This window comes from Lontra canadensis, unplaced genomic scaffold (genome assembly GCF_010015895.1).
Source record: "Lontra canadensis isolate GAN:19392208 unplaced genomic scaffold, GSC_riverotter_1.0 scaffold3, whole genome shotgun sequence".
NCBI lineage: Eukaryota > Metazoa > Chordata > Mammalia > Carnivora > Mustelidae > Lontra > Lontra canadensis.
The window spans coordinates 2,904,366-2,927,105 of record NW_022630997.1 but is presented as its reverse complement, the minus strand read 5'-3'; the positions used below and the strand labels follow the sequence as shown (position 1 = coordinate 2,927,105).

General features: G+C 48.3%; 1 long non-coding RNA gene and 1 pseudogene across 1 annotated transcript; one reads left to right on the top strand and one right to left on the bottom strand.

Moving 5' to 3' along the window:
- Positions 1-312: 312 nt before the first annotated feature.
- LOC116879191 lies at positions 313-6,329 on the top strand. Its single transcript, XR_004384979.1, has 3 exons — positions 313-426; positions 5,411-5,606; positions 6,276-6,329. It is a non-coding gene; the product is annotated as an uncharacterized LOC116879191 (long non-coding RNA).
- Positions 6,330-21,247: 14,918 nt separating this feature from the next.
- On the bottom strand, positions 21,248-21,344 carry LOC116858662 (annotated as a pseudogene).
- Between the last annotated feature and the right edge of the window lie 1,396 nt (positions 21,345-22,740).

Sequence of the window (22,740 nt, the reverse complement as noted above, 5' to 3'; positions counted from 1 at the left end):
AAGCAATTAGTTAATATATTACAAGTTTCAACCTCTGAGCAAAACAGGCAACAAAAATTTCCGCTTGACAAAAGGCTACAGATAAGATCAGGTTGATTCCCAGACAATACAAATCTCCCTGAATTGGAGCAACCCTCCAGCAGGCTGGGGTGGCCGGTGGGGGGGAGAGGCGGGGGGTGGGGGTCTCAGGGGTTTGTAGGGTTTGAGCCCCTGGACTAGGTCCTGCTTTGCCTGGAAAAGACTGGCTGGACTGCTGAGCTCTCACAGTGGAGTAGTGGGGTCTGACATGAAGGAGAATATCCGGGGACCCATGGATCTGGCTCATGAAGCTAGCTGCCTTCTCCTTCCTGGAGCTTCAGAATGAAATTTAGAAGGTCGAATGAAATCCTATTGCTGTTTTCAAAGGAAAAGAGGTGCCTGCAAAAGGTGACAGGGTTGGGGGATGTTATATGGGCAAATGCTTTATCATTGCTTTTCAGATTCGAAAAACGAAATATGGTATGTTGTGTAGTTTCCCTCTCTCTCTCCCTCTCTTTCTGATTCTTTCTCTCTCTCCCCCACCATATATGTGTATATACATATATATATTATACATGTATACTACATATACACACAGGTATACATACAGAAAAGATGTTTTAAGCAAAAAAAAATCCTCCCACATATATACACACCCAGAATATATGTTTTAAGCAAAAATACACACTATGTGCCCTTGGACTAAGGATTAGAATAGATCCCTTAGAAATCCCAAGGAAACATTGAGAATACAAGAAAAAAAGGAATGAAAACCTGAGTTCACCAACTCGATAAATGTAAAAAAAAATTTGTAGACAGTTAAAAATGTCCTCCCTTGTACACACGCACACCTACACTTTCACACTTCCTCTGTTTACTAAATAACATTTCAGCACAGTTTTCATCTTATAAGGAAAGTGTTTGAAACTTGGAATAAGTGCACTTAATTAAAGGAAGGCTGTGAAAATGTGCACTAATCTGATATGACTAATAGCAAAGTGCATGAAATTGCTAATTAGAATTTCATTAAAGGTGCTGCTTTATCAGACTGTGAATATCACAACCTTTAAAATTCTTTCAGGAGAGCTTAATTCCTTTTCAAACAGAAATATTCTTTAAAGACATTTGATTTGTTCTGAAGGAATTCATGGCTTAGGCTGGAACTTAAAATGTTGCCGATATTCCAGGAGGTGATATCAGAATAAGAATATAGATCAGGGACTTTGTTTCATTTGCCTGATGAATCCCTTCCTCCCCCATCTCTATGGATTATTCTTCAAAAACACAGTCATGAAAATAGAGTTGAGTCCTTGGTTTGATCCACTTGTAATTTGTTTTCTGCTGAAGCCAAACGGTTCTTCTCTCCCTTTCTTTCTATGACACACTCACACACACAAAAAAAAATTACTTAATAAAAATTTTAAGTCATTAAAAATCAAAATAAACATTGTGATTTTCACATTCATTAAAACAATAAAAGGGAAGAGACAATAAAATATGTTTTCTTTAAAGGAAAGAGCCACCCATTTAAAAAAAAAAACAACTTGCAACTTTCACTCTAAAATAAACCTCTTAAAATACTAATAACATTTTAATCACAAAATTGTACTTTTTAAAGTTAGAGAAATCCAGTGTTAACAACAGCAAATGCATTTTTACTCCTTTACTGACTTGCTTTTCTAGGTTGTAAGTTTTCTTATTTCACATTTTAATTATTCTCTGCACTAAGTCTGCATTTCAGTTTGTTTTTTTACCATTCAGATTTTAAAAATTCTACCTTTCTGGTCTTCCATCTTTTCTAATTTCAACCTTGTTTTCTGTCACTTCTCTTTATTTTCATATGCAGAAAGTTGCTGTTATACGTTACTCTCTCTGCCCACAACTCTCCCTGTTACCAATTGTATTTTTGTATTTGCTGTTTTTCCTGATGGTTCCAGAGTTCTTACAATTAGTAACCGGGTTCCTTTTAATATTCAAGCTTGATTGAACAGTTACATTTTGTTACTGAAAACTATTAATGTTAATGGAAACTACAGTTCACTCAAAGAAGCAGTTTACTTTTACAGAAGTTGTTAAAACCCAGCCTGGCTTCAAATTTGCTGAACACACAGGTTCACGGTGATGTAATTTTGCAGAATTGAGTATTTTAAATACGCTTGAAAAATGTTGGTTTAAAAGCTAATCAGTCATGTTTACCTGATGACCATATCTGAAAGGGGAGAAATGAGAACAGAAGTAACTTTATTTGAGAAGCAGTGTGATTTCTTTGGACATTTAAACAAATCTCAAGTGAGTTAATTACAGTTTGCACTGATTTTAGCCCCGGCAGGAGGAATTTTCATGGCATTTAGATAATTTATCAACTGGGCTACATAACAGATTAAAGGTTACATTTTCCTTTCCAACGTTTGGGAGGTACGTTTGTTCAGTAAATGCACTGATTTTAAAAGATCGGTCTAGACTCAAATGAATGAAAATTATGCTTGTTAACTGTAACGTCTGGAGTCCGAGGTGGGGCGTCAGCCTTGCCTATCCGCGGGCCACCGTAGTCAAACAAAGCTGCTAATTCGAATGTTTTAAGTTTCGAATTGAGAAATATTGTTCTAATATGGCAACAATGGGGCTGTTGTCCTTCCAAGCGCTCAGCGATGGCGAGCTCCTTACAGCTCGTTTTATGCAAAACGAATGGCAGGTAATTGTGATTTAATTCTTTCCAAGTAAATTACAGTGAGTGCGCGACACAAAGCCGAGGCGGACCCTCCTTTCTCTGTCAGCAGTTGAATTAATGATGGCAGGAGTAAAAACAGCAATCGTGCACAACAGCCCTCCCCGGTCCCCACCCCTGCCAAGGGGGGACCTGCCAATCAGGCCGCGCCACCACTAGGCTGGCAATCCTCGGGTCGCGGCTGCGGAGGTTCTGGCATGGAACGTTCGGCGACAGCGGCGGCGGCGGCGGCGGCGCGGGGGTCACGGGGCCCCGGGCGGTCCCCGGACCCCAAGGTGCCCGCAGGAGGCCGCGGCTGCGCGCTACGGGCCGGGGCGTCCCCCGCGTGGCCACCCTGGGCTCCGTGGGCCCCCGGGGCAGGCCTACGGAGCGGGACGTGCTCCGCCGTGTTGAGGGCAGAAAGGGTTCCCGATGGCCTGGCCGTACCGGCCTCCGGGAGAGGCGCCCGGGGGGGCTCCGGGAGGAGGCGGCGTGGTAGAGCGAGAGTGCGGGGAGGCCGGTGGGCGAGCCCCCGTCTGGGCGCGGCGCTGGAGGGCTTGGGGCGCGCCTGCCGTCCGAGGGGCCCCGAGAGCAGAGCTCGCCAGTTCTCACCCCCAGACCCGTGGCGCCAGGGTTGGGAGGGAGACCCTGGGGGAGTCGGGGGTGTGTGTAGGGGGGCGGTGGGAGGGGCGCTGGTGGGGTTCGCTTGGAGACTGCAGTCTGGGGCGCAGGAGGGGGCTTTGGGATGCGGCTGGGCACCAGGCACCCGCTAGGCACCAGGAGTCATTGAACTGACCGCTAACGTACTGTGTGAACTGGTCACTTCCCCTTGTACTTGAAGGAAGTGCGAACTTCTTGCTGAGGCCCACAGGGGCTGTGTCCTCTCGCTCCTGCCTGGGGTCTGCTCCAGTGAACTCTGGGTTCGTCAGAGGTGGGGTCCTGCCTGCCTGACCTCAGTGGGTCACTCGGGGCAGGTTACTTCACCTCTCTGGCCTCAGTCTCCACAACGGAAACGGAGTTGATGCCGGAGCGCCTACCTTCAAGGGTCCTCATGGGCACGAAATGAACTGCCAGTCCGTGCCGGGGGAGGGTGGGGCGTTGGGCACAAAGTGGGGTACCTACACCCGTTAACAAGTCTCACCCCACCTCAGCCACCTACACCTGCTCCCTTTTCTTGGATCTCCCTAAATGCGTCCCTGCCCAGGGGCCTTTGGCCCTTTCCAGGCAGAGTTCTTCTCTTCTTGTCCTGGTTTCTGTTTTAGGCTTCGGCTTAGCTGTCATCTCGGAAAGATCTTCATGATCCCCTAGCTCTGCCATACCACCCATCCCTACTACAAAGTTCTTTGTTTTCTTCCTAACATTTATCCTGATCGGAATGTTTTTCTCTATTTGCTTTGTGTTTATTGTCTATCTCCTCCCCCAAATCAAAGTTCTGTGAAGGAGGGGGGGGGAGTCGGGGCTGGGGAGCCGGACGGGGGCTTCATTGGTCTTGTTCTCTGTAGGTCCCAGCACCCTGATCGGGGCCTGCTCTGGAGTAGGTTCTCAGTAAAAACTGTAGATGGATGGATGGAGACACGTCTTCTGACCTGTACATCAAAGTGGTTGAACCCCGTCACGCCTAAGTGCCTTGTTCTGTTGTTTAACAAGTGAAATTGTCAGCATGGACATTCTATTTTTTTAATTAAAAAGATAATTTTTTGAAAGAGATCGAGGTTTTCAAAAGGGTGTCATTTAGAGACTTTTCTCGGGTGTCACCGTCTTTCTACACTGACTAGTTTTGACCAGGAGGGTGGAACAGATCTATTCTGAGCTCTCCCCAAGGCTACCTGATCTTAGGAGTTCCTGATGGAGGGGTCTTCTGGATTTTCTTCCCAGTCCTGATTTCTTCCGTAATTGCCCAGGAACTCTGCAGACCTCCACCCGACAAAGCAGCAGTGCCCACCCTCATCTCAGGCTACCTGCCCTTCACTGTCACCCGCCCCCCCCAAACCCCCACAGTGACCACCTCATTCAGCACTGGCCTTCTGTCCTCAGTCTCTCTAGCCAGATCTTTTCCACTCCTTTGATGGGTCCTCTTCGGCATTAGTCACAGATTCACACCTGCTTTTCCTCCGCCCTGGAGCAAGCTGCTTCCAGTAGACTGGCTCCTGCCAGGCTTGCCAGACCTCGGGAAGGAGCCAGTGAGGGCCAAGAGAGGCTGGGTGGGGCGGCCTTAGCAGCTCAGCTCATACTGCGGAGATGAGTCAACTAGCTAGGGTCACTGTGTCTCCGTGCCCAAGCTGGAGCCAGGGACAGTATTTCTGGAAGGCCTGTTCTGGCTTCCATCTCACACTGTTTATTTACTTGGTGAGGTCATTATAAACAATGAGTATCTCGGACACGGTCACCATACTTGGTGGCCAAATCCCATCCCAGGGTCATAACTTTGGGAAAGAATTTGAGGACCTCTGGCAATCCAGAGACCAAGAAGTACAAACACTCAACTCCTTCATGCATCCAAAACCCATTGCTTTAGCACCTTTGGACTGAGAACAGTGACAGACGCTGAGGACATGGATACAATAATAGCTTGTACTTGTTTAGCCCTTTTCTTGGGCCAGGAACTGTTCTAGGTGCTTCGTGTGTGTTCCATCGCTTACGGTGTTATAGCTCTATGAACCAGATTCTATTATTATCCCCGCTCTGCAGAAGGAAATGGCCCAGAGCACGCACACATGGAGTTCACCAAGGTTACACAGCCGAGGAGCGACAGGGTCAGGACTTGGAACCAGAGCGTGCGCTCCTAACCACCACGCTGCACTCACCCTCTGTCTTTGTCTCCAGGATGGATGAGACACAGCCGTGGCCCTCCAGGGGCACAGAGCCTCAGAAGCAAACAGAGAAGGTAGGTGGGCGGGTGTGGTTCTCCACGCAGGGTGTCAGTCATGATGCCTCATGGTTCTTACTGTCTACCCCAGGCCCCGTTTTCATTGTTTTATACATATCACAGCACTCTAAGAGGGAGGAAGTGACATCAGCTCCATTTTATAGATAAGGCACGGAGAGGTCCAGCAGCTTGCCAGAGGTCTCAGGGATATTAAATGGCAGGGCTGGGATGGGGATGCGCAGAGCCTTGCTCCAGGGCCCGTGCTTTTACCCTGGCGCCTGGCTGGCCATCCTCAGGCAGCCAGGAGGGTGCTGAGCCCCTTTGCAGGCGTCATAAACACCATGTTTGGAGCCAGAGGACCTGCCTTGGAGCCCTGGAGCTGCTCCTTGCTAACTGAAACCCTCATAGGGCCACTGCGAGGATTAATAAAGATCATGTCTGGGGACAGGTGCAGTAAAGTGTGAACTGCTGACCTCGGAAGCCTTGGGTTCTATGGGCGCTGGTCCACGATGGGCACAGTGGGGCAGGGGACAAGGGACAGTCTTACCTCACTGATCTTGCCATGCAGCCCGGGAAAAATGAAGGGGTGATAATTTTAATTGCAAAACAAATGACTGCAACGAGATGTTTGGTGATATAGATGAGTACACAATTAAGTCTGTTACTTTTTGTTTGTTTGTTTCTAAGAGGACTGTATTCAAAGGCCTCTGGGCCAACCCTTGAATTTGGCCTCATGTCAGACTCTGTGCTTGGTGCTTCATGTGCTCAAGCCCCCAGGCCTTCCAGCAGCCCTGTGAGGAGAGACAGACATTATACCCATTTTACAGGCTAAGAAACTGAGCCAAAACAATGGGCTAATAAATGGAGGAGCTGGTTGAAGCAAGTCTAGCTGACTCCGGTCCTGCCAGGGCTACAGTTCCACAGGTCCTAGTGCGGGGCTGGCTTGGGGGGCTGCCCTCATCCCTTCTGGTTCTGAACGTTTGGTTTTAGCTCTACTTTGTCTGAAGGTCCCCCCACCTCAGCCTTGGTGCTTTACAGCCTTCACCCCTTCTCAGTCTTGGGGGTCTGTTAACACAGTGCCTCTGTTGAGTACCTAAGGGCTGATTCTGTATCCCCTCCACACACCCGCCCACCAGCCTGCTGCTTTTGTGAAAGAGCCTGAGGTTGACACTTTGGCCTTGTACAAGGCGCCAAGTGAGGACATGTCCCAACCCTAGGACCTCCCCCTGGGTGAAACAATCCCTCAGGGGGCCAGGGTGGTATGAGGAGAGATGTTGTTACCTTGGTTCCCCTCCATGTTCACCCTAGAAGGGCTTCTGGCCCCATTAACTAAATTTATTTTGGCTTAAATGATGCAGTCGTTGGAGAGAGTAAACACCCTACCTTCATGAAACCATCAGGCAGATTGAAAGGGGTTGGAAAGGGGACAGCAGCCACCCATGGGGTTACAGAATCCCCTCTACATGGGCTGATAGGCTCTGTCATGGTGTTCCCAGACAACAGGTGCCTGGTGACTCTGCTGGTGTGTCCACATATCCGTGGGAGGATTCCTACTGTCAGGCTATGGCTGTGGTGGGAGAGGGGAAGGATGGGGCTCGAGGATGAAGGATACACATTCTCCATTTGCCTTGATCTTATGGGGTGGCCTAGAGCAACTGCACGCTGAATGGGTGCATGCATGGGTTTGTGGGAGGAGTGCAGACCTATGGGACTGGCGTAACAGCGAGGGATGGGGTCCCTGCTCCCCTACTTACTAGCTGTAGGGGGGTGGGAAAATTGTGTCACTTCTCTGTGCCTCCATCCATAAAGCTGAGCTAATAGCTAGATGAATCTTACAAGGTCAGTGGGAGAAGTTAACTATGCAGTACATGGAAAAGCATTTTAAAGGGTGTCTGGCACAGAATAAACAGTCCATAAATGTTAGCTGACCCTAAAATACAAGCTCAAAATGATCTTCTTCATCTATGTCTGCTTTCCCACTCAGAACCTGTAATGCACAGAGTAGTAGAACGGAGTGTCTTTTACACTGTATGTTGATAAGAAAGGAGCATGTGGTGTATTCTGGGTTTCACCATTCACTACTGTGTGATCCTTTATAAGTGTCTTACTCTTCTGAACTTGTTTCCTTATCTATAAAATGGATAAAAAATTTAAAAAACTACTACTAATAGTGAGGAGTAAATGAATAATGTACATAGAGCAAATAGTATTTATTAGTCTTCTTTATAATCTGCCTCCCCACTCGCCCCTCCATACAAGTCCTTTCTGAAAGGCTCTGAGATACCTTCTCCAAACCGGTTTTCCTTCCCACCTCGGTACCTTGGAAGACTACATTTCCAGCCTCCAAAGCAGTCAGGGGCCCCATGTGACTGAATTCTGGCCAGTGGAATGTGAGTAGGGGTAACATATGCTGTTTCCAAGCCTGGCCCCTAAAGTTTCTTGTAAGATAGTTCATGCTCATTTTCTCCTCCATCTGCCAAAAGGATGTCACTGTTCATGGTGACCATGGAGGCCACATGTTGGAGATGGTGGCACCCGGGCCAGCAGAGCCCTGCTCTTTGCCCCTATGCCTTATCAGCCTGCTTGGACTGTGACATGTTGCATTAAGCCATTGAGACTTAGGGGTTTTTATTGCAGCGAGCAATTAGTCTCTCCTGACATATACAGAATCTTCTAGATTTTTGCCTCTACCTAGAGGTTTGCCTCTACCTAGTATAAACACCTGCATACATTCATGTAAGATTTTGCACAGATTTGAGAGACTTCCTGGCCCTAGATGTGGACCTGGACTGCCTTAAGGAATAAGAACCAGCCGGATGTGGTGGTGAAACAGCCTTGGGAATGCCTTTCCGGCTTCAGGGCCTCCCTGCAGCAGAGAGGTCCCGAAGGCTTAAGGGACTTTAGTGACAGCCTAGTCTCTCCAGGAAAAGGTCACCTATGCAAACGTTGCTAACCATACAGACGCTCTCCGCCATGCTGCAGCTGCCAAAGTGCTTGCTCTCATCCTCGTGGTGCAGCCGACAGATCTGATGGGTACAGGTCACAGGACCAGGCAGCGGCTGCTCCCGGCTGAGTCCCTGGGATTCTGCTCAGGGCCCCCGTGTGTACAGCCCTGCCCTCCTCCTGCCCTGGAGGAGATCAGCTCTCCTGGTCCTGCCTCCCCTGTTCTGGTGAGTGCTCCCTGGAGGCCCGGACTGGACGGCTTCGATCCCGTTTCTCCTCACAGCCTGCTGCAGTTGGGCTGAGCCAGACATCATGTGTTTCACACAAGGTTGTTGATTCCGGGGGGTTAAGAACCATCTTTATGGCGTTCTAGAAAAGTAAATACTCTCAGCTTGGCTGAGGGCTCTAGTAATTAAGTATAAGATAATATTAGTCATATAGTGAGTGAGTGTTCTGTTCCAGATCCACCTATTATTTCATTAAATCTTTTCCCATAATCCTATCAGATGAGTTTGAAATAGCCCATGTTCCTGGTAAGGATCTGGAGGTGTGGAGATGCCTGGCCGAGGGCCCAGAGCTCCTGGGGGTACTTCAGAGACTCTATGGGGGTCGATCCAATGGCAATGACAGCAGACTTTTTCTAAGCCCCTACTATGTGCTACCGAAGTGCTTTTGATGCATTATTGCATTTGGTTTTGAGAATTTCCTCATGGAGTGGGGACTACAATTATTTCCATTTAGAGATGAGACCCCCCCCCCCAGCTCAGTGAGGCTAATTTGCTCTTTTCCCCAAGGTTGTATGGTTAAAAGAGGTGGTGCCTGCATTCAAATTCAAGTCACTCTTCAGAGCTTTGGCACTGTCACTCCCTTGGCACCTGGCAATGCCTCCTTTCCCCTCTTAGAATGTGCAAGAGGGACCAGTAAATACTCTTCCAGGGGCTGGGACTTGGGGTGGGGAGCCACCCTGCAGTCAGGTTGACAGCCTGCTTGAGTCTACACCTACTGTGTGCAAACTTGTGTCCTAAGCCCTGCAGTGATACAAGAGAGGCCCCGACTTTGCCAAGGAATTGACATGTCGGTGGAGAAGAGAGCTGTGTACCTGCACCTGCTGCCTGAAGAAGTCAGTGCGGGGGAAAGCGGATGCTGCAAACCTTGGAGGAAAAAGTGCAGCCACGTAACAGCAGGGATGGCTTTACCAAGGAAGTGGGGTTGAGATGAGCTTTGTCTACCTGGATTTAAATCCCAGCTTGCTGAATGACGTTGGGCGAATTAGCTAGCTTCCCTGAACCTCCGTTTTGCCGTCTATAAAACGGAAATAACAAAGGTCCCCACGTTACAGGATTACAAGCATTAAATAACATTTAAAGTGCTTGGAATGAAGCTCTATGTTATGTACTTATTTACTCTTCTCATCACAAGGACTAGGAGAGTTTCAGTAGGTGAAGAAGGGAGGTTTAACACACCCAGTGAATGGCATGAGTGAGGCTTGAGAGTTGAGAAGCAAAAAAGTGTTTTAAAGAATAATAAGTAGCTCAGTCTGGCTGGCTGATACGGGGGGCAATAGATGAGGCTAGAAAGAGAGTCTGGGCTGAGATCGATGCGTATATACTTAACAAATGGCAATGGGGAGGCACTGAATGTTTCTGAAAGGGGGAGTTTCGTGGCCGGAACTAGGTTTGGCTGCGGAATGTAGGGTGGATTGGAATGGGGGTGATGGGGGAAGCCCAGTGGAAAACTATGGTCATGGGCCAGGGGAGAGGGTGGTGACAGCTGGCAGGGCAAAGAAAGCAGGAATTGGCACCCACAGTGGAGGAAGTTGTGTTAGACACACCCTTGGCCAAGGGCAGGTGTGCCATGGGCAGTGGTGCCCTATCCAGGTCCAATTGAGTGGCTCGGAACCCACAGCAGGACTTTCCTTTTGCAGGCCCAGGCTTGGGATGCAGCCCTCTGGGCACCACATCGTCAGCGGCATCTTTGTGCCAAGAAAGACATAGATGAAAGGTAGAGAAATGGGGGACCAGCCTCCTTTGGTTCTGAGAACCCAGGGCACCTGGTGTCCTCAGGGTGGAAAAGCTCTTTGATGGTCCAAACACAGGTTCCAGAGGACTCATTTGGAATGGAAAAGAGAGGCAGGCTCCTTTTGGGTTTCCATCGAGGTTTTTGAAGAGCAAAGCAGGCTGGTGAGATCTGCCTGTCTGAGGCGTGTTTTATATTAACCTTTCCATGTAATCCTGAAAGCCCACCTAATCAATTGAAGATCATAAAATATTAGACTTAATGCTGCAAAGTGCTGCTTTTTAATTCACATAACAAGCTCCTAAATAATTCAAATAGCAAACAGACCCTGTAAGTCAATGGTGGGAGGCTGCTTGGATCAGCGGGAGAGTGTCAACACATGCCACATTTCCCGGATCGACTCCATTTCAAGAACCCTATTAAGTTAATTGCCGGTTTCTGACAGCAGAGAGCATGCTGGGAGCACAGCAAGCTTTATTAGCCTCTGTGGCATCTGGAGACATCAGCCATTTTGCCCCTACTTGCAGGCACTGGGAGCAGCCTGGAAAAAAGTAAATCAAATTATGAGACAATAAATGCTTTTGGCAACATGTGGGTATCTGATTCATTGGTGAATCCAAAAGAGTCAGTGTCAGTCGCCGGCCTGTTAAATTCTTTACGGCAACACCGTCTCTATATTGCAAGAGTCTCAGGAGATGCCACGGGGCAGTCGCACCCTTTAGTTGCATCCTTTGGCACCGCAGGTAAACCTGAATGCAAGCCAGGGTTTCCCACCTCCCAACGACATTGGTGGGTAAATGGAGTCTCCAGCATGGGAGTTGGGTGGACATTTGGAGCGATCTCCAGTTTTCCCAAATATTCCAAGTTACACGTTTAGGTTTGTAAGCAGATCTGCTTGGGTTTGGAAACACAGGAGGGACCCACAGGGTTCTGGTGTTGGTCAGGGGTCGGGGGGAAGGGAAGACATGTGAAGTCAAGGTCGCCGGCCATCTGTACTTCCCATCTGGACTTTCCCAAGCAAGGCATTGTTCCAGGGCCGCGTGCCTGCCGATTGGCAGTCCTGGTATACATTGACTGTGGAGTGTGGCAGGGCATCCCAGTGACTAGGAGATCCTGCAGAGTGGGGCTCCCTCTGATCTCTCCAGTGCCTACCTTTATATGAGAAAACACCAGCAAAGAGAGCTTCTGGGACGGCCCCAAGGTCACATAGCCAGCCACTGCCAGCTAACTTTAGGACGGAATCCTGTTCTGTTGCCGGACATCATCCCATCTGTGCTGTTTCTCTTTAGGATGTGATGGTGTGATGGTAACAGCCTAGATGAGCTCAAGATTAGTATCCCAGCTCAACCACTGATTGTCAGTATGACCTTAATTTGAGCAACAAACATACAACTTAACTGTCCCTCTACCCTGCTGGCAAAATGAGGATAGGAGTGCTTCCCTGATGGGATTCTTTTAAAAAGGACTGCATTAGTGATAGTATGTGAACCATGTGGTTAAGACCTCAAACTTGGTAGCTAACATTCGGTATGATTTCCTTCCCAGCATCTGTGCAGACTCCTATGAGCAAGACCCAGATGAGCAAAACTGTTTGCATTTCTAGATGATTCTCTCTACAAACCGAGAATCTTCCGGTTTATTGGGTTTGTGCACCTGATTTTTTTTTAATCAGGTGTGCATAAAGGTTGACAAACTACTGTCTCAGATCTCTTCTTACCCCTGTCCTTAGATCTAGCTTTAGTATCTGCAACAAGAATGCTTCTGCATGAATCAGGCCTTCAAAAGGATCAGAATACAGTTGGAAAGAATATCCAAGAACGGATGATAGGAGTGAGGACGCTGGGGGCAAATCAGTGGATTGACTGTTTCCGTCCTGGTTCTCCAGTATCTCTGCACTGTGGGATTGCTGCCCTTTGATGCTGGAGCGGGGGCGGTCTCAGACATGGAAGCTGGCATCCTCCTTTCATGGGGGTTGAAACTGAGGCTCAGAAAGAGACAGGGACTCGTCTGAAGTCACCCGGCTAGTTAGTGGTGATGTCAGGGATGGAAGCTGGGTCTCCTCCTTCCCGGTTCTGTCTTCTTTCTGGTTCGCAGACAGTTGGGAGTGAACTTGGTGGTACATGAGCGGATTTCCCCCTACCTGGGCAGAATGGAACACTGCCACTGGGCCAGAGCCTTGCTCCCTCCTGCCTTTCCAGAGAGAGGATGTGCCTTTGCCCCAAAACCTCTCTCTGAAAATAATGTTAATTCATAACTCATCTCTAATAGTAACAGCTATTATTTCTGAGGCCTGAATTCCAGGCACTGGGTTTACATTTTCTTCATAACCCTTTGAGGTGGGTGTTACTGTGACTCCCATTTTTCAGAGGAGGAAACTGAGGCCCGGGGGTGAAGTGACTTCACCAGAGTGATACCACTGGTGAGTCAGAGGTAGGGCTTGAGCCAGAGTTCATTTTGACTTGAGCTATTTGCTCTGGCAGCACCAGAGAAAACCAGAGCTGTTTGCTCTGGAAATACCCAGCCCACTATTAGACTCTGGCTCAGGCTAGAGGGCTACAGAAGGGGTTACAGGGAGAAATGGATCCCTTACCTGGGGTCCAGCACTAGCCGAATGTGGTAGGCACTAGCCAGGAGGTGCTTTTGGACCCTCATCCTGCACATGATGTTCCGTCCCCTTCCTCCCCACATCCCACCTGTGTCTCCTGTCAGGACGGATTGGTAACCAGATAACCAGGGACCCAGAGCTCCTCTTTCACACACTTACCAGCCTCTAGTAACTCAGTATATATATTAGGATTAGGTTCAGCTGTACTTAACAGAAAACAATGACTGAAATGCATAGTTTCCCCTCTGATGTACAAGAAGTCCTGGGTAGGCTGGTGTGGTAGCTTCATGATCCTCTGGGGCTCAGGCTCTGTCTCTCCCCATGCTCTGTCACTGCCCACATTTGGCTTCTGTCCTCAGTGTTTCCAAAATGCCTGCTGCAGCTCCAGCCATCACGTCCACATTCCAGGCAGCAGGAAGCAAGGAGAGGGAAAGGAAAGGGTCTTTCTGAAAGTGTCTTTTCTCCCTTTCAGAGGATCTTTCCAGAATTCCTTTTATGTGTTTCTCTTGCTTCTGTTGCCAGAACTTTGTCATGTGACCATATCTAGCTATAAGAGAGGCTGAGAAGCACATTCTGTAACTGGGCACATCACCGCCTCCAGACTCTAGGTGCTCGTCAATGAGGGAGGACGGGTACTAGGGAAGTGGCAGGTGGATGCTGCTGCACCATGATGTTGTGCTCCCCTCCCACTTGCCAATGTGCTGATTACGGAGAAAGGTGGCATCTTGAATGAGTGAAAACTCGAGTTATCTTTGGTGAGCATTCTATAACACACTTGGAGATCATTGGAAATGCCTGGGGATGCCGCAGGCTTAGGATTGGAACCACTGTGTTTTCTGGGGCTGTTTGTTCTGAAGATGGCAACAATGATGAAATCAGCAGTAATTCACACTGTCATCGGCTTTCATCCCACATTGTCCCTCCAAAGTATGGATAAGTTTTATTTCTCAAGATTTCTTCTCTTCATGACACATTTATCTGGTGGGTCTTCTGAGGTTGCTTGGAGAATGGGTTTCTCCCTCTGGAGGATTCTGATGATCACTGGGCTATAGAAGTAAGCACAGATACCACTGTGTCCTCTCTGCCTGTGTGCCAGACACTGGCCATGTGCAGGTCACAGCATCCCCAGACCCACAGCCAGGGGCCTGGTGGTCCCATCTTACAGATGAAAAGAGAAGGCTCAGAGAGGGTAAGCCGTTGCCCAAGATCACACAGTGGTGCTATGGACTGAACATTTGTTCCCCCTCCTCCCGCCCCAGTTTGTATGTTGCAGCCCTAATCCCCAACGTGGTGGTGTTTGGAGGTGGGCATTTCACGGATAGTTAGGTTTGGGTAAGGCCGTGAGGGTGCAGCTCCCACGATGGGGTTGGTGCCCTCATAAGTAGGTAAAGAGCACAGAGCTCTGTCCCTGTCATATGAGGACACAGCTAGAAGGCAGCTATTCACAGTCCTTCACCATACTGGCACCCTGACCTCAGACTTCAGGCCCCAGAACTGAAAGAAAGAGATGTCTGCTATTTTTTTTTTTAGACTTTATTTATTCATTTGAGAGAGAGAGAGAGAGAGAGAGAACAAGCAGGGGAAGCAGCAGGCAGAGGGAGAGAGAGAAGTAGGCTGCCCACTGAGCAGGCAGCCTGCTGCAGGGGTGGGGGGGGCTTGATCCCAGGACCCTGAGATCATGACCTGAGCTGAAGTCAGACACTTAACCCACTGAGCCCCCCAGGCTTCCCAGATGTCTGCTGTGTAAGCCCCCGCCCCGCCCCCAGGCTGTGGTATTTCTGTAACAGGGGCAGAACTAAGACAGCTGGTGAATGCAAGAGCCCAAGGTGGTGCTTTGCATCACCCCAGCCCCCGACGCTGGATGGGTCCCCAGCTTCACCCTCACCCCTCTTGCGGGTGGTGGCTCCTGCGACAAGGAAGGCATCGCTGAGACCTCCAGGTGTATGCCGTGGTCCAGAGTTCCTTCTTGTCTTCACTTCCTCCTCCTCTCTCCTTTACTCAAGACCTGGCCATAGCCTTGGAAAGACCCCTGCAGGAGCCCAGCACCATCCTTCCAGGCCCCGTGTGGGCTCCGGGCAGCACACCTCCTTTCTGGACCGCAGGTGGCTCACGCCTTGGGCCGACCCCCTTCCCGGATCCCCACCAGCGCACAACCCTGTGGACAGAGTGTGCTGGCGACATTAGGAGTCACAGCGTGGGCTGGCTCGTACCAAGGTTCCAGAAGAGGCACAAAACAGAGGCTTCCCTTGTCCCCCTCCCCATGATCCGTGAGTGGAGCCACTGAATCCCAGCACCAGACTGGAGCGGCGGGGGGTGGGGGGCATGTGTGCCCTGAGACCTGCTGCCCACCAGGTTTCCATATACATAGTCTAAATATATGCTTTGCAAATTGAAAAGCGTTCACGTATAGAATGTGGCTGTGGGGAGCAAATGCTCTCTTTGAACGTATCTCTTTAAAGGCAGAATTTGCCAAGTGTTTTCCTGCCCTGAAGGAGCCACTCGAACATGGCGGCAGACGTAAAATGGAAATTGAAGTGTCTCTCCCAGGCCACCGTACACGGATAAACCAGGCTCAGGCTATTTTAGGCGCTCATTAATAGCAGGTCTCCGCGGGCCGGCAGCAGCCAGAGGACTGTACTCATTAAAAAGGTGACGAGGTAGAGTTTTGTGCCTTCCCTGCTTGTCACTGTGGGATCCTGGTGTTCAGATGTCACCAGCGGACCCCAGAGGAGTGCCCCCGGCTTGCTGGCATGGGCGACTATTTTCTGAAGGGTTTGAAAGCGTCTCCCACTCGTGGATGGGGCGAGCATCCCCTGGTGTTTGTCAAGTGGGTTTGTCTCTCTTCCGAGGCAGGGCCTGGATGGCGCTATCTCGAGACAGAAGCAGAGAGAAGAGCTTTAGCTCATCGGCTAATGAAAGATCATCGGGGATTCCCAACACGGTCCTTTAGACGGCATAGTAAAGGGCCCAGAGCCTCCGGTGTGGTCTGGGCTGGGGGCTTGGGGTCTTCAGCAAAGTCTGGAAGGGACAGGACCCTTATAACTGAAGGGACTGGCCGATGGTTTCCTGGGAGTCCCAAATCCCAGCAGTGTCCCCTTGCTCAAGGCCACTGCTTTGTTTTAGAAGAAGGGGATTCTTGGCTCAACCTTCTTCTTTTTTTTTTTTTTTAAGATTTTATTTATTTATTTGACAGAGATCACAGGTAGGCAGAGAGGAAGGGAAGCAGGCTCCCTGCTGAGAAGAGAGCCCCATCTGGGGCTTGATCCCAGGATCCTGGGATCATGACCTGAGCCCAAAGGCAGAGGCTTTAACCCACTGCGGCTCAACCTTCTTTGTCTTGTCCGTGGGTTCCCTCTGCTCAGCAGTGTGTCTGACTGGAAAGGCACTTGATTTATTGAATGGGCCAAATGGAATGCATGAGGGGCTCTCTGATCCCAAAGCCTGGCCCTTGGTCACTTCTCGAAGTGCAGCCCTTTGGGGATTTTTTTCACTTGTGACCTTTAGTAGCTTCCGGGCTGTGGCCTTCACCTTGAAGTTAGGGTCACCATAAGGGCACAGATCTGAGGAAATGAAGACAAGAAGATGATCATGGCCTCAAGTTCCTATATGGGGTGTTTTCTCTTATTTGTTTTTATGACACGGTATCAATACTGTGTTGAGAAATAGGTTTACTTTTACCCTTCATTAGCAGGTAGAAAATGACTGTGTTACTTATGAAATGTTAACAATAACCTGGGTTTAAATTAAACTACACTTCAAAAATTATAAAGCTCAATATTAATAAAATGGGTTCAGCGTTGGAGGGGGTGGGGTGATAGGGAGAACATTCTGCAATTTTTTTTTTTTTATGCAAAAGAAAGACACTTGGCTCACCTCTGAGAGGACTTGAGTTGCCCTACAGAGGTACATCTCTCACAATTACAAGAAATCCCAGGGAGAGAGAAATATAGCAGCAAAATCTGTCTACCTGAAGACATACTACGCAGCACATCCCTGGTAGGGCCTGGAAGGTTGTGTGCTATACTCTTGGCTCTGAGTTTCTGAGAAGCCAAGGCAAAGAAGAAAGGAAAAGCAGTGATGAGGTTTTTAGGAGGTTCAAGGCCTTGGGCTTTGGAGGGAAGAAAACCAAGAGGGAAGAGTGAGGATAATCTTGATCTGTTATTTCTTTGGAAAATAATTTTGAATAACCCCTTAAAAGACCAAAAACCTGTCACTCATGGTCTCAGGGTACCCATCCTCCTGCTGAAATATCCCTCCCCAATTACTTGGAACTGCCTAATGGGTGTGTCATGGTGTTCCGATGGCCCAGGAGTACTGCTGCTCAAAGTCACCCCAGGCGTTTGTCTGCAGACCTTCCATTAGGGCACCCCTTTCTGGGAAGAGCATCTGATTATGCCTCTGGGTGATGGAGAGCCCACGAGCAGGCTGTGATCGAGGTGAGGGAGGGCCTCGGGCTGGGGCTCTGCAATTGGGTGGGGTTGGAGGGTGAGGGTCTGGGGTGATGCTGAGGACAGGTGCACACTGATTTCACAAGCACAGTGGGTTGGACGCTGTGGCTGGTTGGTGGGAGACCAATCCAGTTATGGCATTACTGAGCCATGCTCGGATGTGACCTTGGTGTCTCCTACAGATCAGGTACCTCGAAGTGTGAGTGGAACACAGAGTTCCTAGAAACTCTAGATTACTCTGGCAAGAGGATCAAAGTCTTCTTTGTGTTATTTGACCTGATATGACATTCATCACAAGTCCCTCAAATGAGGGAATGAATTAATGATTGAATAAGTGAGTGCCATGACTACCATGGTCCAAATGCCATCCTTGCTTCAGCTGCTGTTCAAGGTCACTTCCTCCAGGAAGCCCTCCCTGTATTCTCATGCCCTTTCTTATCAAGACTCTTACAGCTCTGGATGTGTGACCAAAGTGTGAATGCCTTCCTAGGTGCTAAGAATTGGAAGGTCTTTCTTGTGTTTTCTGGTGGTTCCTCATTCTAGCCAGACAACAAACACATTTCTTCAACATGCACTCATTCAGCTCTTATCATTGGCCCCACTCTGTGCTGGACCCAAGGAATTCAAGAAGAAACTGAACAGATAAGGAGCTTATAGTCTAGTGTCGGGGCTGGCAAACCCCAGCCCCTCAGCTGGAGTGAGCCCAACTGCCACCTGTTTTTGTAAATAAAGTTTTATTGGTACGCAGCCATCTCCATTTGTTCACATGTGGACACATGTTCACATGTGTTTGTCTGCTTTTGAGTTCCAGTGACATAATGGAGTTGCAGTGACAGAGACCACATGGCCTGCCAAGCCCAAGATATTTGTTCTCCGGACCTCTACAGAAAGATTTGCTGCTCCCAGTGCTAATGAGAAAGACAACCTAGAAAAAGATCATTCCAGCATGATGTGTGAGAGGCAAGGACAGGGTATATGGCTGAGCCCGGCAGGCCTGGGGATGTATGTGTTACAGCAGATAGGGGCAGCTGGGAAAGCTGCTCTCGTGGAAATGTTATGTGAGCTGAGACACGAAGGCTGAGGAGGCTGCTCTGTGAGTTGCTAGGGCAGAACATTCCCGGGGGAGGGAAGAACATATGCTAAAGGCCTTTGATGTGTTGTAGGAACGGATGGAAGCTTGTGCGGCTGGGAATGCAGTGGACAAGGAGAGAGTAGGACAAAAACAGCATTGGAGGTGTAGGCAGGGGCTAGATCAGTGATTCCCAAGGGGGCCATATTGCCCTCTTGAGCTTGTTTGGGATATTTGTGAGGGGTGTGCCATAAACTCAGTGAGCAGGCACCAAGGATGGAAGACTTCAAGAGGTACATGGAATAGTCTGACCCAGCAATGGACTGTCCTGGTTCCTGCATGAATTTGGGGTGTCCTAATGGGTGTTCATGGAGGTGGAAAGCCAATTTCTCATGATCTTAACCTGGACCTAACTCTCCTGTTCATATAAACTGAACATAACTTTGGCACAGGATCATGTATATATTGAATTGTCTAAGAATGGATCTACCATATAAATTAAGGGAAGATTGCACTGGGCTCTGTTTGGAACATTATCAAGTGATGTTCGCCATGTTGGGAAAATCATGTCACTCATGGCAATGTCCCATTTGGTATTTGAGTCTCCTGAACAACACACCTGTTGTCACGTGTGTTTGTAGCTATGGCATTCACTCTGTCTTTGCACACAAAGGCCTGTCCTTGTGTTGATGAATGAAGTCATGCCAGAGAATTTACTTATTGAAATGTGTATTGTTTTATTACAAATTACTCCTTCTCTTCCCACCTTTATATTACGGTTAAGGCATTATGTCAATTAAAACACCAAGCAATGTTTTAGTGTAGAGAAATACTGTACTACCTCTGAATTTTGTCTCAGGGTAGCAAAGAAGCATTACCAGATATTGTCTGATGAGAGCACCAGGGCTGGACCCCACTGTTCTGTGTGGGTCTTGAATCCGAGTTTGGATTTTATGCTAAGACAATTGAGGAGCCCTGACAAGACTGTAAGAAGAGTGATGGGTTCTTGGAGGCAAGGGTACTGATTACACCTCCTCTTTTTCTCTTTTTCTCTTTGATCCCGTACCCACTCCCCTCAGCTCTTGGTACCCAGGAGACAATTGGTAAATTAAAGAGCTACCAGCCGGAGCAACCTCAGCCTGAGAGCTTAGCAGGTCTGCGCCTCTCCTTACAAGTGAGATCGCTCTGGCCAAGAGGGGTTAAGTGGCTTGTCTGGGCCAGGTGGTAAGTAGTATCTGGTAAGCATGGTGTATATGTGTGTTTGGGTTTGGTGCCTGCCTCCCTTTCCTGCCCCTGAGAGCCGTCCTGGTCCTTTCTGGTTTCCCTGGCCAATCCACCCACTAACCTTGGCCACCTGCCCAGGCTGGGTCCTGCTCCCAGGCCTTCCCCCTCACTCCCGTTACTCCTATCCCAGGATCCGGCTTCTCAACCTTTAGACCCCAGGCCAGGATCTAAGAATATCTCCAAGAGTATTCCCCAACACCAGTAACAGATGTGTCCACAAATTACCTGGTCCCAGTGGGAGGTGGTGGGGAGCAAGGGAGGAAAGGGCATCGTTTTTCTAAAAGCATTACACACTTAATTTGCAAAGTTACATCACACATTCATGCACAGGCCAACTCTCTGGGAACTTATTTCAAGACCAGAGGCAGGTCCGTGTTCCTAAGTGTGTTCTTCACAGAGAAGACAGCATGGACAGGATGGGGAGGACTGTGCAGGTCAGATGCTTTCGTGTCTACAAGGTCAGATGGGGGAGAGATGGATATTCACAGGGCCCCTTCTCTGCCCCTGTCTCCATAGACGTCATCCTTCATCTTTCAAAGACCCCGTGTACACTTGAAGCACCCCCATCTCACAGGTGCAGAAACTGAGCTACATGACATCATGCATACTTTTACCCCTTACACGCCCTGTGACACAGGCAAACCTGAACTTGAACTCAGGTCTCTAGACTCTCACCATGACTTGAGACATGTATGAGGTATAGAGCTTATCATATGTGTATATCATGGAGAAGCACATACCCATCGAGGTATACTTTTGTTGTTGTTGTTGTTAGATAGGTCTGGGTTCTTTATTTTATAAGAGGCATGGAAAGCTACAGAACCCATGTGAGATTACAGCCAGAAGTAGAGAGAGAGTTGTCTGCAGAACAAGTTTAACAGGAAGTGGTAAAAATGAATAAAGTTTGAGTTCAATCTTCCAACCCATAAATTCCAGCTCAACCAACGGACAAAATAATTGTATTGAATTTTTTTGTTAATGTAAGGATTTTTGAATATTAATGTGAGGGTAGTTTCATGTGCAGAAGAGATCATTTTGAATTTGGTTTCCAAAATTAATGTTAGATACATTATAGCTACAAAGTTAAAAGCCTAGATCTTCCTTATGCTTTCAATTTCTGCTTATAAATGATATTATCCTATTCATTCTCCTAGTAATTTTTGTTATAGTTATATATATATATGATTAAATTTACTATTTTAATCATTTTTGGAAGTTTAACTTGATTATTAGTGAAAAAAGCTAGTTTTGAGGAGAATAAATTCATTCTTTCCCTGTAAACATAAAGAAACTAAAAAATATGGAAAGCTTCATGAATTTGCATGTTATCCTTACACAGGGACCATGCTACTCTTCTCTGTATCATTCCAATGTTAGTGTTTGTGCTGCACTGTTTTAATCATTTTTAACTATACAGTCCAATGACATCAAGTACATTCACAGGCACATACCTACTTTATAAAACCAACTAAGAAATCTTTTCTAAAAATTCTAGCAAAGGACAAATGGATCGAAGTGTTCTGGGAGAAAAGGCAGCCCCAGAGGCCACCTTGTCCACATCCCTGGGGGCCGGAGAGCGCTTGGAGGCATCTGTGCTTATCTGCTAAGATGTCTGTTTTGGCCAGGTTTTACCAGCCGTGAGACTTCATTGCCTGTCACCGCGGAGAGAGCATCTCAAAACCGGGCTGCCTCTCCCTCCCTCTATTTTTCAAAGCCATGCTTCCCCAACCAGATTTACATTTTCAAAAACCCTTCAGATAATCACAGACCCAAGAAACTTCCACTCCTCTGAGGTTTAATTAGGAAAAACTGTCTTTCTAGTACTTCCAAGAGCCTTGCTCTAAATTTCTCAGCGGCAAGAGAAGGTTCACGGCGGATGAGTGGGAGCAAGCGGAACCTGTGAACAGCCGCCCCCTCTGTCCCGCTCTGTCCCTTGCAGCGGAGATAAAGCCATGTTGCAGGTCACTGAAATCACATTGTGAGTGTGCCCTGTATCATTAGGACCCAGAGAATGGAGATGATCGGAACGCAGGATAACACATTAGTGATAGATAATAGAGTCTAAATAAACATAATCAGCTTTCCTCTATGTCTTCAGACCAAAGCTTATCTATAAATACCCTAATGACGCCCAACCAGCCAATTACTCGTTTCTTGGAAGAGCCCCTTATTAATGGCGTTGCAGTGAGGGAAAAACATTAATTATTGGACACAGTGGGATCTTTTACGTTCTGTCTGGTCCGGACAGCACCAATTAATGCAACAATTATTATCAACGACCGTGGCAGCATACCGAGTGCAGCCACCCCAGGCTGGCTCGATGGGGTGGGAAGAACATGCACGCTGGGAGGACATCACCCACACTCTTTTTATGGAGCCTGCTTCTTCATCCCTGCGGAAGCTGCTGGAACAAAGCAGAGAGTGGCCAGAGTGTGTTGGTTTTTCTATTTAAGCCATAAGATAGTAGTCCTGGGGTGCTGAGTGGGGGAGAGTGGGAGGAGTCAGGCACTGGTCTGTTGTGTTGAGTTGTTAAGTGAAACTAGGCAGAAGAGTAGAAAAGAGAGGCCACCTTCAGAGCATGGAGTGTCTGGCTTGGCTCCTGCCCACTCCTCCATACTCTTTTCTCCCACTCATTATAGTTCAGCCCCATGCTTCTCCCTCAGCTTTTCCAGTTCAGCTGTGCTCTATCCTGCCCCAGGACATTTGCACAAGTTATTGCTCATACCCGAAAGAGCTTCTCTGTCCTTTATAAGGCTGACTCCTTTCTGAATGTGGTACAAAGGTTCC